General features: G+C 38.9%; 1 long non-coding RNA gene across 1 annotated transcript; it reads right to left on the bottom strand.

The window, feature by feature from the left end:
• Positions 1-495: 495 nt before the first annotated feature.
• Positions 496-8,778, bottom strand: LOC111608468. Its single transcript, XR_002752685.1, has 3 exons — positions 8,175-8,778; positions 8,032-8,096; positions 496-579 (listed from the first exon to the last, which is right to left on the bottom strand). It is a non-coding gene; the product is annotated as an uncharacterized LOC111608468 (long non-coding RNA).
• Between the last annotated feature and the right edge of the window lie 4,470 nt (positions 8,779-13,248).

Below are 13,248 nucleotides of genomic sequence, written 5' to 3'. Positions count from 1 at the left end.
TGTTCCCAACACCGTTGCTCTTCAACTCAAACCAGAACAAGGCAACATGGATCAATGTTTTCATGTTGTTGACGCCATGTTCTGACCTTACTACCTCAAAACACCTCTATGTGAAAACCCAGACGATCATCAATTTCTGTAATACTAAGACCAGTTTGTCTATTACCAGCAGCTAGCATTCAAAGTTACCTAATTCATCTTGCTTGGTTTAAAACATCTTCATCACTTCTATGTCTAAATGGCTAAACAAGCAATTAAACAAGTGTGCCTAATAACGTAGAAAGTGACTATAAACACGCAGGACTTTAAAAAGCAAAGTCCTAATGATTTTGTACAATCAAAATCATCTCCTGGACACCTCAGGTATATGTGGCCTTTATTTTTTATGTTTTTTTTACCCCTCCAGGGGGTCTTCTGTGGGCTCTAGTGTCCCCCACATGACAGTAGGCTGACAGGAAACAGGGAAGGAGAGGGGGGAAGACATGCGGCAAATGTCGTCGGGTCCGGGAGTCGAACCCACGACGGCCGCATCGAGGACTCAAGGCCTCCAAATACGGGTCACGCCAACCACCACGCCATCTGAAAAAGATTTGAGTCATCCATTATGTCTGAAGTTAAATCACACCAACATTTTTGGTAAGTTAGAAATACTAAATATTTAGTAAATATCTCTATTTACTAAATGTCACATTAATGAGAGAGAGAGCATTTCAGATATTTGTTTCAACATCAGATGTTCACATACAGAATAATTACTGTGCATGTTTCACACCTTGAACACAATGCTTTCTTGCTTGACATGATGGGAAAGGCAAAAGAAATCAGCCAAGATATCAGGAAGGGATAAGTAGAGCTACACAAGTCTGGTTCATCATTGGGAACAATTTCCAGATGCTTGAAGGTGCCACGTTTGTTTATTCAAACAATTACAAAAGTGGCTTAAGGACAACAAAATCAATGTTTTTACCTGGTCATTGTAAAGGCCTGATCTCTATCCTTCAGAGAATTTTGGGGCAGATCAGAAAAGACATGTGCAACCGAAGAGGCCTTAAAACCAAATCCAGTTCCACCAGCTCTGACCTTACTTAGTTTTGGAGGAATTGACCAAAACTCAAGCAAACTGTTCTGAGAAACTTGTGTAAAAACATCAAAATGTTTGACAACATACAATTCAAAGGCATTGCTACTAAATACTGAGGAAATTATTTCATCCATCCTTTTTCATGAAGAAAAGTACAAAGTTGGGACAAAAAAAATAGCAAAAAAGGAATAAAAGTTCAAGGAAGAAGGTTACGAAAAAAGCTTAGATTTTTGGAAGTCAAACATAAAAACATATTTCCCATTCTTGAAGACATTTTGCAATGAGCCGTGCAAGTAAGGTGGGAAAAATGATTAGCAAGCAGAGCAATATGAGGTGTTTGTGTCTTGTTTCTCAAAACCCTTTTTTAGTCACTAGGTCTTACCTGATGTGTTTGTTGCGATTATTAATATCACGGTGAAGGTTCAGCTCAGAAATGACGGGAAAGTGATTTTGGTTTGTTCTTGTTTAAAGTGAGACAGTCTGGTAGATGTTGAACTCGGTGTCCCCATGTTGCTATGCTGCAATGAGCATGATTGACAGATGGATGTGCAGGAGAAAGGTTACAGGGGCTTTGGAGGCAGCTGAGGAACTATAGGATGGGAGGGGCTGATTGGGATGCGCTGAACACAGATCACACTCAAGATCATGTCACACTGCCCATACCAATAGGTTCATGCACAGACATCACCATGCAAATCTCCACTTCAGTCACAAAAATCAACACAGGCAGAATTGCAGATAGAATTGTGTATTTTTTTGTATTACAGACTCTCTGTTCGGCTAATGACAAATTTGTAAAAATGCACATTTCCAAGTATCCTGAGATAGACATGCACAGGCACACATCCACTAGATCGTAGGTGAGAGGGAGCCTGGTGCCTCTCTACTTATGGAACAGCTCGCCCAGGTCATTATCATCTGTGAACTGCGACTCACGCTGACATCGTCTGGATGGCCAGCGATGATGGAGGGGCATGCTGCGACAGGCTTTAGGTGTCTCAAAAAGAGACTGGCAGGGGATGTCAGTTAGTGAGAACAAAACAAATGGCAAGAAAAACACGGACGTGTACAAAGCACAAACAGGAAGATTTGCAGGGAAATCGGACACAAGAGCGAGGCGGAGGGATAGAAAACATATTCAAGCCATCCAAGAGAAGAAAGGAAAAAGGAAAATGAGGGTTTGATTTTTAGACAAAAAGGTATAAAAAGAGGGGGAAAAAAATAAGCCACAAAAACAGACTAAATAGAAGCCGACAAAAAGGAGAGGAAGCAATTTCTATTTGGATAAAAAGCCCAGCATTGGGACGAGCTCAATAGCAAGCCATGGTCTTGTCATCATGTCCCTTTTTCTTACAAGAACAACCTGTTTGATCTGTGCAGAGTAATATGGTGAACTGCAGGGGGTATCCACAGCATCAAAGGGAATTTAAACCACACACTGGCCCATTACGGCGCGCTCATGTGTGTGCGTGTCCGTCTTTCTAACCGTGACCGACTGCACGCGTGTCAGTGAGCACGCAGCATAGCAACAAAGCATGATTGTATCGGTCTTGCAAAGTTCGCACAATTATCAGTCAGCAGGTGTTCTGGGCACAATGTGTCTTAACTACCAATCAAAACTAGCACCCCTGTCTGCTCTATTATTGAGTGTAACAGGGGAAGTAATGACAATGAATTCTTGATGATCCATGACAGCAACAGCGAGAGTTGTGGGGTGGCAGCGCTTGTTTTCTGAGGAGTCCCTTTGTGGCTTTGTGCATCAGTAAACGCACTCTGCTCTCTGGTGGAGGTAAAAGGTGTTGAGCAACATAAAAAAAAAAAAAGAGGACAGAGAAGACAGACATGGCTGTCTGAAGAGTGTTGATCGATGGCCCATTCGGTTTGGCTCAGGGCTCACATGAATAAACATGGAACTGATGTTTGCTGCAGACATTTTGAATGCAAACCTTTGATTCTGTAATGAGATGAGATTAAAAAATGTAACTGGAAAAATCTAATCTGATTATAGTTACTGCTCCGAGGAGATTGAGTCATAGCTCAGTATTGATGTTTCAGGATTTACATTTTTGAACCATGGATTTTTCTGTCCCAGGTGAAAACAAATTGAGAAAACCACAAGCGACTACACCTTTCTCCCTTTCTTAGGGCCTTGGAGTTAATTGTCAACCCCCTGGTATCCATACTATACAAAACAGAGGAGTTATGAAATGTATGTAAACACCTAATCAATAGTTTCAATCGACAGCGCTGCAAAGGCTTATCAGGCCTTTCACAGTCTGTGTCTTATAGCACCGCTCAGTGAATTATGGACATTAATTCTCTCTCGTAATTATGAGAAATTGATTTTCCGGTTGAGCTTCTCCCAAAGGCAAGGCCCACATGAAAACCAAATCATGTCCGTGTGTTGGCCAACGCTTTGGGGCTGTCGTTGTGCTGGCCAGCTTGCAGGGATTAGTGTCTGAATGTGAGACATTGCTGAAAAAGGAGCACATCAGATGTCACAAGTGATTCTTGCTCCCTTTGTACTCTGTGTACTCTCCTGAAAACATGTTTATTTACTGAATGACAAATGTTCTGTATTTTAATTAGAAACGATAGACTTTATGTGGAAGACAGACACAGTTACAAATATAGTATGCATGGGTTTAATCGCTTTATATAAAATTGCTTCCAAGGAACCGAACTTTCTTATGCACTTTTAAAAGTGAACGATCAATAGTTCTCCAGGCTTTCTGGCACGTATTTAATGTTTGTTCTTGGATGTTATAAACTTTTTCATCCAGTATTCTGTCCAGTCATTTTCTGACCAGCTTCCAATGCCCAGATGGCCAACTGGTGAGCTGCTGTTGCTCAAATTTCAGAAGAAGTCAATGCTGGTTCTGAGAAAAAAAGGTGTGAGAAATAAATGTGCCACAGTTTGTAGTGTAAGTTTGCTCTATCGCAGAAGATCAGTCAGAGGGGCCATGCAACCTTTGTGCACCTCACATGGCCATTGCCTGTGAAATAAATGGAAATAAATGGCACCAAAAAGAGCTTATGAGAAAACAGCTTACTTTGAAAGCAAAAATGGAACAGGAACAATATAGTTTCAGACACAGAATGTTGTGTTTTAGCAACAACAAGATAAAGGGGATTATCTGTGAGGGGACACAGTTATTGGAAAAAAACTTTAAACAGTTGCTCTCAATTATTTTGATTAACTTCATCAAGACACACCTCCAAGGGACTTTTTCAGGTTTTTTCCAAATTTTAAAACACAATAGAATATCTCAGTATTTATCTTTCATTTCTAGAAAATACATAAACATTTCAAGAGTAAGAAATTAATATTAAATTAATTCCAGGTAATGTATCTATTGCTAACTTTTAATGGTCATGTTGAGTTCTGTAGCATTTTAAGACCTGCCTCTGGGTGGCCAGATCATAGCATGAAGGATCCATCCTCCTCAGATCTCAAGCAGCCAACACACACAGTTTTGAACATCTTATAAATATATTTATCTAAAGGATGAAATATTCACCAAAACTTACCTATTTGAAAGTAAATAAAATGACAAAAATCTACCTCCCTTAATAAGGGAGGGATTTTTACCTTTTACCGAGGGAGTTTACATCCGCCATTTTGATCGCTGTTTACATTCCCCATCAGCTGATGCAGCGGTGGCCTGTGACGCCATCAGCTCTGACACAGCCAAACTCCAGACTAAACACCCGGACGTTGTTATTGTGTCTTGTCTCTATGCTGTAACTGCGAAGTAATTTCCCTGCTGGGATGAATAAAGTACTTCTATTCTATTCTAAACAGGAGAAAAGAGCAAAAATAAAAGGCAGTTCACTCCAATAAACTGAACTTCTGCAAGGAAGGGTGTTTACCAGGAACAACAAGCAGTGTGGCCACTTGGGAGAGGCAGAGGGTGGATGGCAGAAAGTCTGCGTCAGTGTCTTATATAGCCGTCATCTCTAACAGGCCACCAATCCGCCGTCTGTGGTCTTCAAGAGCCAATCAGTGTTGGTCACACTCACATTTGCATAATCAACCTTATGACGCCAGTCGTAACGAGTGTGAATGGCTGAACAATATTTTTTTCAGCACATTGGCAAATATTAATCTGCATAAAATTTGATCCAGTTAAGAGAAAACCACTGTCTGATTCCATCAGTCTGTAAGATGCCATGATGTGAAGGTGGAGTCTACCCCACCCAGATGCAGTGGTTAGACCAATCAAGACATAATGGGTAGAAAGGAGCAAACAGTAACTTACGTTCATGCTGGGTGGGATAAACTCTAACCCATGAACACCAGAGGATGGTAATAACATAACTTTGCCATGGTTAAAACATACAATTAAGTGTTTATCCACCATCTGGGAAGAGTGGAAACATCTAATTAGAACACTGACATCACATTTATCCAAACACTTCAGTATCCCGCTTAAACAGAAACTAATATGGAGCACATTTTACACTGCAAAGAATATATCACAGATAATTTCCTTGTACTCAGTACCCAATAAATTTTGACTCCTAAATTCCAGCATGATGATTGCATTCAATACACATTTTTGCAAGAGTGTCACTATGATCATTAGATGATGAATGAACCGTAACCATGATCCTTTACCAAAGCCTCACAAAGGCAGTGCCGCTTCCATTTTTCCCTGGCACAGGTGTGTGTGATTTTGGTTCCGCCATTACAAATTATGTTGGCTGGTTAAAGTTATGCGCTGACAGAGAAATATTAGCTAATTAATGCGTGAATTATTATAATTACGACCTCATTAGCACACCTGATTATGCTTAATATATCATGGTGATTACAGCAGGACATGCTTATTAAGAAAGTTAAAAAGCTCAAAGAGAGACAGGCAACAGGGGAGTCAGAGGACATGACACGGTGGGGTTTTCACCACATGCTACAGTTAACATGTGTGGCTTCTAAGCTTGGGCCAAGAAACACTCATTTCTGATTATTTTTTATCATTATAAACCACTTTGGCACTTTCTACCTATATTATAAGAGCTTTTTAGCAGCTAATCTGTTTCTGTTTAAATGATCCATTACCAATGGTTTGCTGAAAGAGCTTCCAATTATTTTTGGTCGTATCTCTTATTTCAGGATGCAGCACATTGTCATAATGTTCAACTATAAGGATAAGCAAGTATAAGCTACAAATTTATTAAAAGTGTTTATCTGACTCTTTACTTTGACTAAGAAAACTGAAAGTAATCAAGCAAAAGTATTGATTTAAATGAGTCCAATTTGTTTCTGGTGTGTTTCAGTGTATCAGGGGGTTTTCTTGGTCACAGATTTAACTACCTAACTTAACATCAATAATCTTCACAAAGCTAACACCCCCACAGCATAATGCTGCCACCACCATGTTTTATTTGTTTGGTTGTATTCAGTCTCATTTGATCAGATTATCTTTTTTCACATGTATTCATGTGGTCATCTATAGGACTTCTTATGGACCACTTCTTAACACTCTCCCACGAAGGCTGGATTAGTAGAGGCATGAGGTTATCCTGTCAAAAGATTCTCCAACAACTACTGATCTTTGCAACTCCACACACCTGTTGGTTGATTTTCTGATTGCTTAGATTGTAAGTTTAGGTAGCTGTCCATGTCCTGGTAAGTTTACATTTGTGTCTTATTCTTTCAATTGTCTTAGAGGATGAATTGAGCGTAGATCCATGAAAAGCTCAAAGCTTAACACATAACCATATAACATATTTTTTTGTTGTTTTGTTGTTTTAAGCTTTTCCACAACTTCCTCTGCAGTGTTCAACAACCATTGAGGCCTTCATTGAACAACTGTAATCACACAGTAACACACTTTTCTTTCTTAATAGGTATAACTTCTGAAGAAAACTGGTGTCGCTGGATTTTATTAGTTGTAAAGGGGTAGGACATAAATAGTTTTCTCACAAGCATACACACTTTTCTGATTTTTCTTTGTAATGTTCTTTCATTTCTCAGTTATACACTCCTTTCTGAGGCTCTATCAAATAAATTCTTAACAAACATAGAAGTTTGTTGTTGGAATGTAAAAACCTTAAGTAATAAGAAATACTTTTGCAGTTCCACTCTGAAAGTCAATCAGATTTCTTAGGTCTAAATAACTCAACAAATTTCCATCAGAGTGGAATCATTGAGGGCACACTGAGGAGTTTGACCAAGGAGGAGTTTAGAATAGATTCATTGCTCTTCCAAATTATGAGGCAACAGCCGAAAAGGTACATGTGAAGCCAGATGCCTTCCAGAGAACACTTCAGAGGCATCCCACCTGGAAGACACGCCAGAGCAATGATGGATGGGTGGGTGAACATGTTAGTCCTAAACTGGACTTAAATTCAATTCAAATTCATGTATGTACCAGGCTGTCATCTGTTCATGTGTAACACACCAGAATGTCAGGCATTTATTCTTGGCCTTTCATATTGCAGCAGCCGGTGCCCCAATATTCACCTCGCATGTCTTTCTGAGAAGCCAGAGGCTCCTACTGTAAGTGATTATGAAACAACGAGGGTTTGTTCTTGTAAACCAGGCATCTGGTGTGCCAATCCTGTTTCCAGATTTAATATAATTATTGTATTTGTGCAACAGCATAGCTCTTAGTGATGAGAAAAAAAAGAAAAACTTTTTTAAGCACTATTGTTTCAACATCTTATAGAATACAGCAATTAAATCCAGTTGATTTGGAAGTCCTTGTGATGGACTGGTGACCTATGCAGAGTGTACCCTGCCTCTCGCCTGTTGACCACTGGAGATAGGTGGTTAACAGGCAATTCAGGCAGAGCTTGACCCCTCATGACCCCACTAGGGTTAAGCCTGCAAGTTAATGGATGGATGCATGATTTGGAAGTTCTGATTTTTCACCACATGTTCATGTTGAGTTTTCTGAGTTGTATGTGGGTTGTGGATGTGTGTGTGGGCGTGTTTGTCCTACCTTCTCCTTTTGCAGGGTGCGATAAGCAGGATTGGAGTTCATCAGGTGGCAATCAGGAGGAGGAGCTTCAATTAAACAGACACAAGATGATTCCATCACTACAAATGGTAATCAGACCTGTAGATAACACTTGCTGAACTTACCTGACCCAATATTTACTTTGCACCTCGTTGTCCTTCTTTGCATGTGGTTTCTGTTGAGAATCTGCTCTTGAGTTCCAGGTTCCAGGTCCTCGTTACCTCTCGCTGCTTCAACATTCCCTCCGGCTTCCTCCTTGTCCCCCTTCCACTTCGCAGACAACTCCTACGTGAACAGGAGGAGTCTGAGGGCTTCTCAAACTCCTCCTATCTTTGATCCTGTCTTTGAGTCTGGAGGAGTCTTTGAAACCCCAAAGCTCTGCCTTGGGGGGGATCAAGCTCTGCCTGCCTGTCAAACCATCCATCACTCTCCATCACCATCTAGCCACGAAATAAACAAAGAGAAACATTCACTAGCTGAATGCTCACCTTGCTCTTGCAGCCTCAGCCTCAGAGCACTCACTTACCTCCTCCACAGACATGTGTCATCTTCATTAACAGTAAGACCTTCTGCTCCTCATCTTCACCTGCAAATCACATCCTATTGTGGACCTGGATTTCTCTACACCCACCTGTGGGAAGCTGGTGGTTCACCTTCCCACAATATTAATTTCTCCAAAATAAACAGTAGTGTCATTTTATAGCACTGTAGGAACCCGACCTTTGAGAATTTGAGTTTCAGACATTTGAAATTAGTAAATGGCCTATATATATATATATATATATATATATATATATATATATATATATATATATATATATATATATATACAGTACAGACCAAAAGTTTGGACACACCTTCTAATTCAATGGGTTTTCTTTATTTTCATGACTACTTATAAGGCAAGAAATTCCACTTATTAACCTAACAGGGCAGGTTGACCTATGAAGTGAAAACCATTTCAGGTGACTACCTCTTGAAGCTCATCAAGAAAATGCAGAGTGTGTGCAAAGCAGTAATCACAGCAAAAGGTTGCTACTTTGAAGAAACTAGAATATAAGGGGTATTTTCAGTTGTTTTACACTTTTTTGTTTAGTGCATATTTCCACGTGTTATTCATAGTTTTGATGCCTTCAGTGTGAATCTACAATGTCAATAGTCATGAAAATAAAGGAAACTCATTGAATTAAAAGGTGTGTCCAAACTTTTGGTCTGTACTGTATATATATATATATATATATATATATATATATATATATATATATATATATATATATATATATATATATATATATATATATATATATATGGCACTTTATCAAGTCCAAAGCACTTTACATGACATTCAGTCAATCAAGTAACTATGTTACCTTCAGTTTTAAAAATACTACATATATATACCGGTAATTGAATTTCCTAATGCAACTCCTCGAAATTGAACCTTTGTTTCTTTAAAAACTCCTGCTCTTTCTGAAATTCCACCTTCAAGACATCATCACAACATTGTTCCTCTATGAATCCTTTAACCAGCGTATCACTGAGAAGTAGTGTGCATTATGAGCTCGACAGATGTGCAGTTCCACCGTGTGTTTGCTAACTGCTGCTGGCTAGTCAGAAGTAGCTGAGTGGGGAAGTCACAGGTTGCTGTGCGAGGTGGAAGGTTGGAAAAAGCTAGGTTCACTCAGTCATTTTGCACAGCTGTGAGATTGCCATGGGAGATTAAAAGATTCTCAAACATGCATAAAAGAATCAAAGCAACACCTCAGGTATGTTTTGGAGGGGAGACTATATAACATGATGTAAAGCTCAAAAAAGTCAATTTTACATAATACTGCCCCTTTGATCTTCGTGTAAATATACTAACAGATTATATCAATTAGTATATAACTAACTGATATATACTGTTACTGTAAAATACTGATATTTCTTTAAAATATCAGTATTTTACAGAAAGCTTCTTCATTTAAGTCAATGCACCTCATTAGTCAGCCACTGTATTTATTCATAGCTTCTTACAAATGTCTATGTTTTTACATTTTAGAAATGTATCTAACCATATTCACTTACTTGTCATTATAGTTACAGTTTACCTGGTTGGAACCCCTGTTGCCTTAAGATCTGTGTTAATTCTTCTGGGTTTGATATCATGGTAGCTGCTGCTCCAGAGCAGGTTAGGATTCCAGGTAAGAGATCAAGGTGAACAAACTGCTATCTCTCCTGCAATCAATGCCCTGAGAACAAGAAGAAAAATAAAAGGGTGGCGGTGTTCCCCCTCAGCCAGTTGTTTTTAATCTTCACCAATCATGCTGTTAAATCTTAGTTGGTGTGAAAATCTTTGTGATCGATCTGTCAGTAGAAATGATAGATTCGTACCTAAAACAGAGACTAAAGTTTGGAGCAGGAATGGCACCTGCTGTGGCTTTCAGCTGCTATAGCCCATTTGCTTCAAGGTTAAAGGTTTTTCTGCTGATGATGCGAGAAAGTTCCAGTACATCAACAGTTTCTGAAATACTGTAGTTTGATTAACCCAGCTGCCACAGCAATTGAACATTCAAAGTCACTTTCCTTTTCTTTCTTATTCTTCAGCCATTCAACTTCACCACTGTCATGATTCACAGGTCTTTGGGTTTTAGGCTCCCACAATTTTTTATTATTTTTTATGGTGTTTTATCGTCTCCAAAGCAGGAATCAGAAACTTCAGTACCCAATGGCCAGTGTCCTGCAACAATTAAATATGTCCCCGGTCCTGCACCTGAATTAAATGATAAATCTCACCTCAGAATACAGTCAAGCTCTACAGAGTTCTGCTAATGGTCAACTAATTTGAGTCAGGTGTGACAAGCATGTAAAACTGTAGGAACTCAACCTTTGACAACTTGGGTTTCTGACATCTGAAATTAGTAAATGGCCTTTATATATTTATATGGCACTTTATCAAGTCCAGAGGATGCCAAAGCACTTTGCATGGCATTCTGTCATTCATCCATCATTCACACAATGCATCTCACCACTGATGGTGTTGAGATCCATTGTAGCCGCAGCAACAGAAGCAAGGCTGTCATACAATCAGAGCAACTGAACAGGTCGGCCTAATAAACTGGCCAGAGAGCATAGATAAATAAATGGATAGAAAGATGAAATTGCTGTTATAAATCTCAAACAGTGTGTTCTTTAGCCTGTTTTAAACTTTACTTTTATGCATAAAACATGTTATGGATGATATGTTTAGGATCTTTTTATTATTATTATTATTATTATTGTATTGTTCTTTGTCACTTTTGCATACAGATTCTTCAAAACTAGCTCATTTTGTTCTTCCAAGCAGGACCTGTGAATTTCCATGCTTAGGGGGCTGAATATTATTTGTCCATGCATGCCATCTCGTGTGCTACCTCCATCACCAAGCCAATTCTTACAATAATCACGAGGTTAGGAATAATGAACAGTGATGACCGTGTTTTAAGCAAAATAATGTCCCACCATCTCATGCATGGGAGCTCGACAGCATTCAGAGAAAATGACTCAAAGGCGCACTTGACGTGACTCTTTCTCCTCTGATGAAATTAGTTGAGTGAAAATGGAAGACAACAGTGGATCGAAAAATAGATGAGAGAATATTGCAAAGCAGCTTAAATATATGTGCTGTATAGATTTAGGTAATTTTATTTAGAAATCAAATAACTGAGCAGAAACATGATTTTCCAAAACACTTCTTACTTTGACATGTGAGTTCTCTACATCCCCTCCCAAAGAATAATTTACTTCACCCTCTGTAGGGCTAATACAAGACAGCACAATGTTAACTCTAAAAGGCTCAGCTCCACCCTTAACTACATATTGATCTTATCTGTGCAATTTAAAAACTACCTCTCTTGCCTCCAGCTCTGATCCCGGGAGTGTGCGAGTACAGTCTCATCATACATACTGTGCAGACACATAACACATAAAATGTTACACATTTGTGCACAAACACACACTGAGGGTGTGAACGGGGGTAGACCAGGAGGGAGGAAGGGGGGTTACACTCGAATACATGACTAATAGACTGTCGACACAGATAAATGACTTTTTAAGCAACAGAAAATTGCTCTATGTTCCATTCACTGAACACTAGTTTCCCCTCTTCTCTCGCTCCGTCTTCCCTCTTTCTTTGCCGCGTCTTTTCCCCTCCTATTTTTTCTGCTCGCTGTTCATCATATCTCCATCCTCAAACCCTCTTCATCTCCACACCCGTGCACCACTGAGTCCTTTCTCTTCTGCCAAGCTCTCTTATTCCTGCCTCACTGTACTTCTATTCGCTTTTCCGGGGCCGTGTTGCCAAAGCAACAAGTAGCAGAGGTTTGAGAGTGTTGGCTTTTTTTTTTTTCTTCCCCCCTTTCTTTGGTTTGGTAAAGAGGGCGATGGAGGAAGATTTGAGATGCAACAATAGTGGAATTATGCAAATTTATCCAACAAGTAACAATGGATTAGAGCGGGCTCTCTCACAGCTGACGGAGCCAGTTGAGAAGAGGCTTCCAAAAAGATTCTTGTCTCAAATCCTTGATTCATTTTCACAGTGAATAATATAAGCATGTGTCTATGTTTTGCCTTTGTCACAGCTTGGATGTTTGAAAATAAGAAAAATACTGAAAAAAAATATTTTTATAGAACAAAAAGAATTTTTAGGAACTTTTTGTAGTTAATGTTACAGGTAATTGCTCTTATTTTGAACTAGACATCCATGACACTGCAACAAATTATGTTTATTGCACCATTTATTTTTAAGTTGAGTTCAAGCATGAGCAAAAGGCATTTCAAATCAGTATCCAATAAAAATGAAACGTTACACAGGTCTAAAAGAATCTAGATTATTGGATGAGTTCATACAAATTAGGAGTCACAATAAAAGAAAAAAATGACTCCCCGATGAATATGTTTAAGAGTTCTTGAAATAAATGCATTACAGCAGCAGCATATTACCATATAAAAATTGGAATGAAGTTAACTTCTCAATTGAGAATATTTAATTTGAGAACATTTATTCGTGTGTGTGCTTGGGAGTCAAATTAAAAATTACATGTTGAAAGCAAATGCAAACTTATTATCACCTGTAACAAATTGAATGAATCAAATGTAATGAACCGCGTTTTTTTTATATGCACGTTTTTAAGTTTAAGTTTGTGTGAGGTTTTAATTAGCACTCCATGACTTTCTGCTTTC

The sequence above is a fragment of the Xiphophorus maculatus genome, chromosome 4, assembly GCF_002775205.1.
Source record: "Xiphophorus maculatus strain JP 163 A chromosome 4, X_maculatus-5.0-male, whole genome shotgun sequence".
In the NCBI taxonomy this organism is placed as follows: Eukaryota; Metazoa; Chordata; class Actinopteri; order Cyprinodontiformes; family Poeciliidae; genus Xiphophorus; species Xiphophorus maculatus.
The sequence above is the reverse complement of the archived record's forward strand: the minus strand, read 5'-3'. Positions and strand labels throughout refer to the sequence as shown.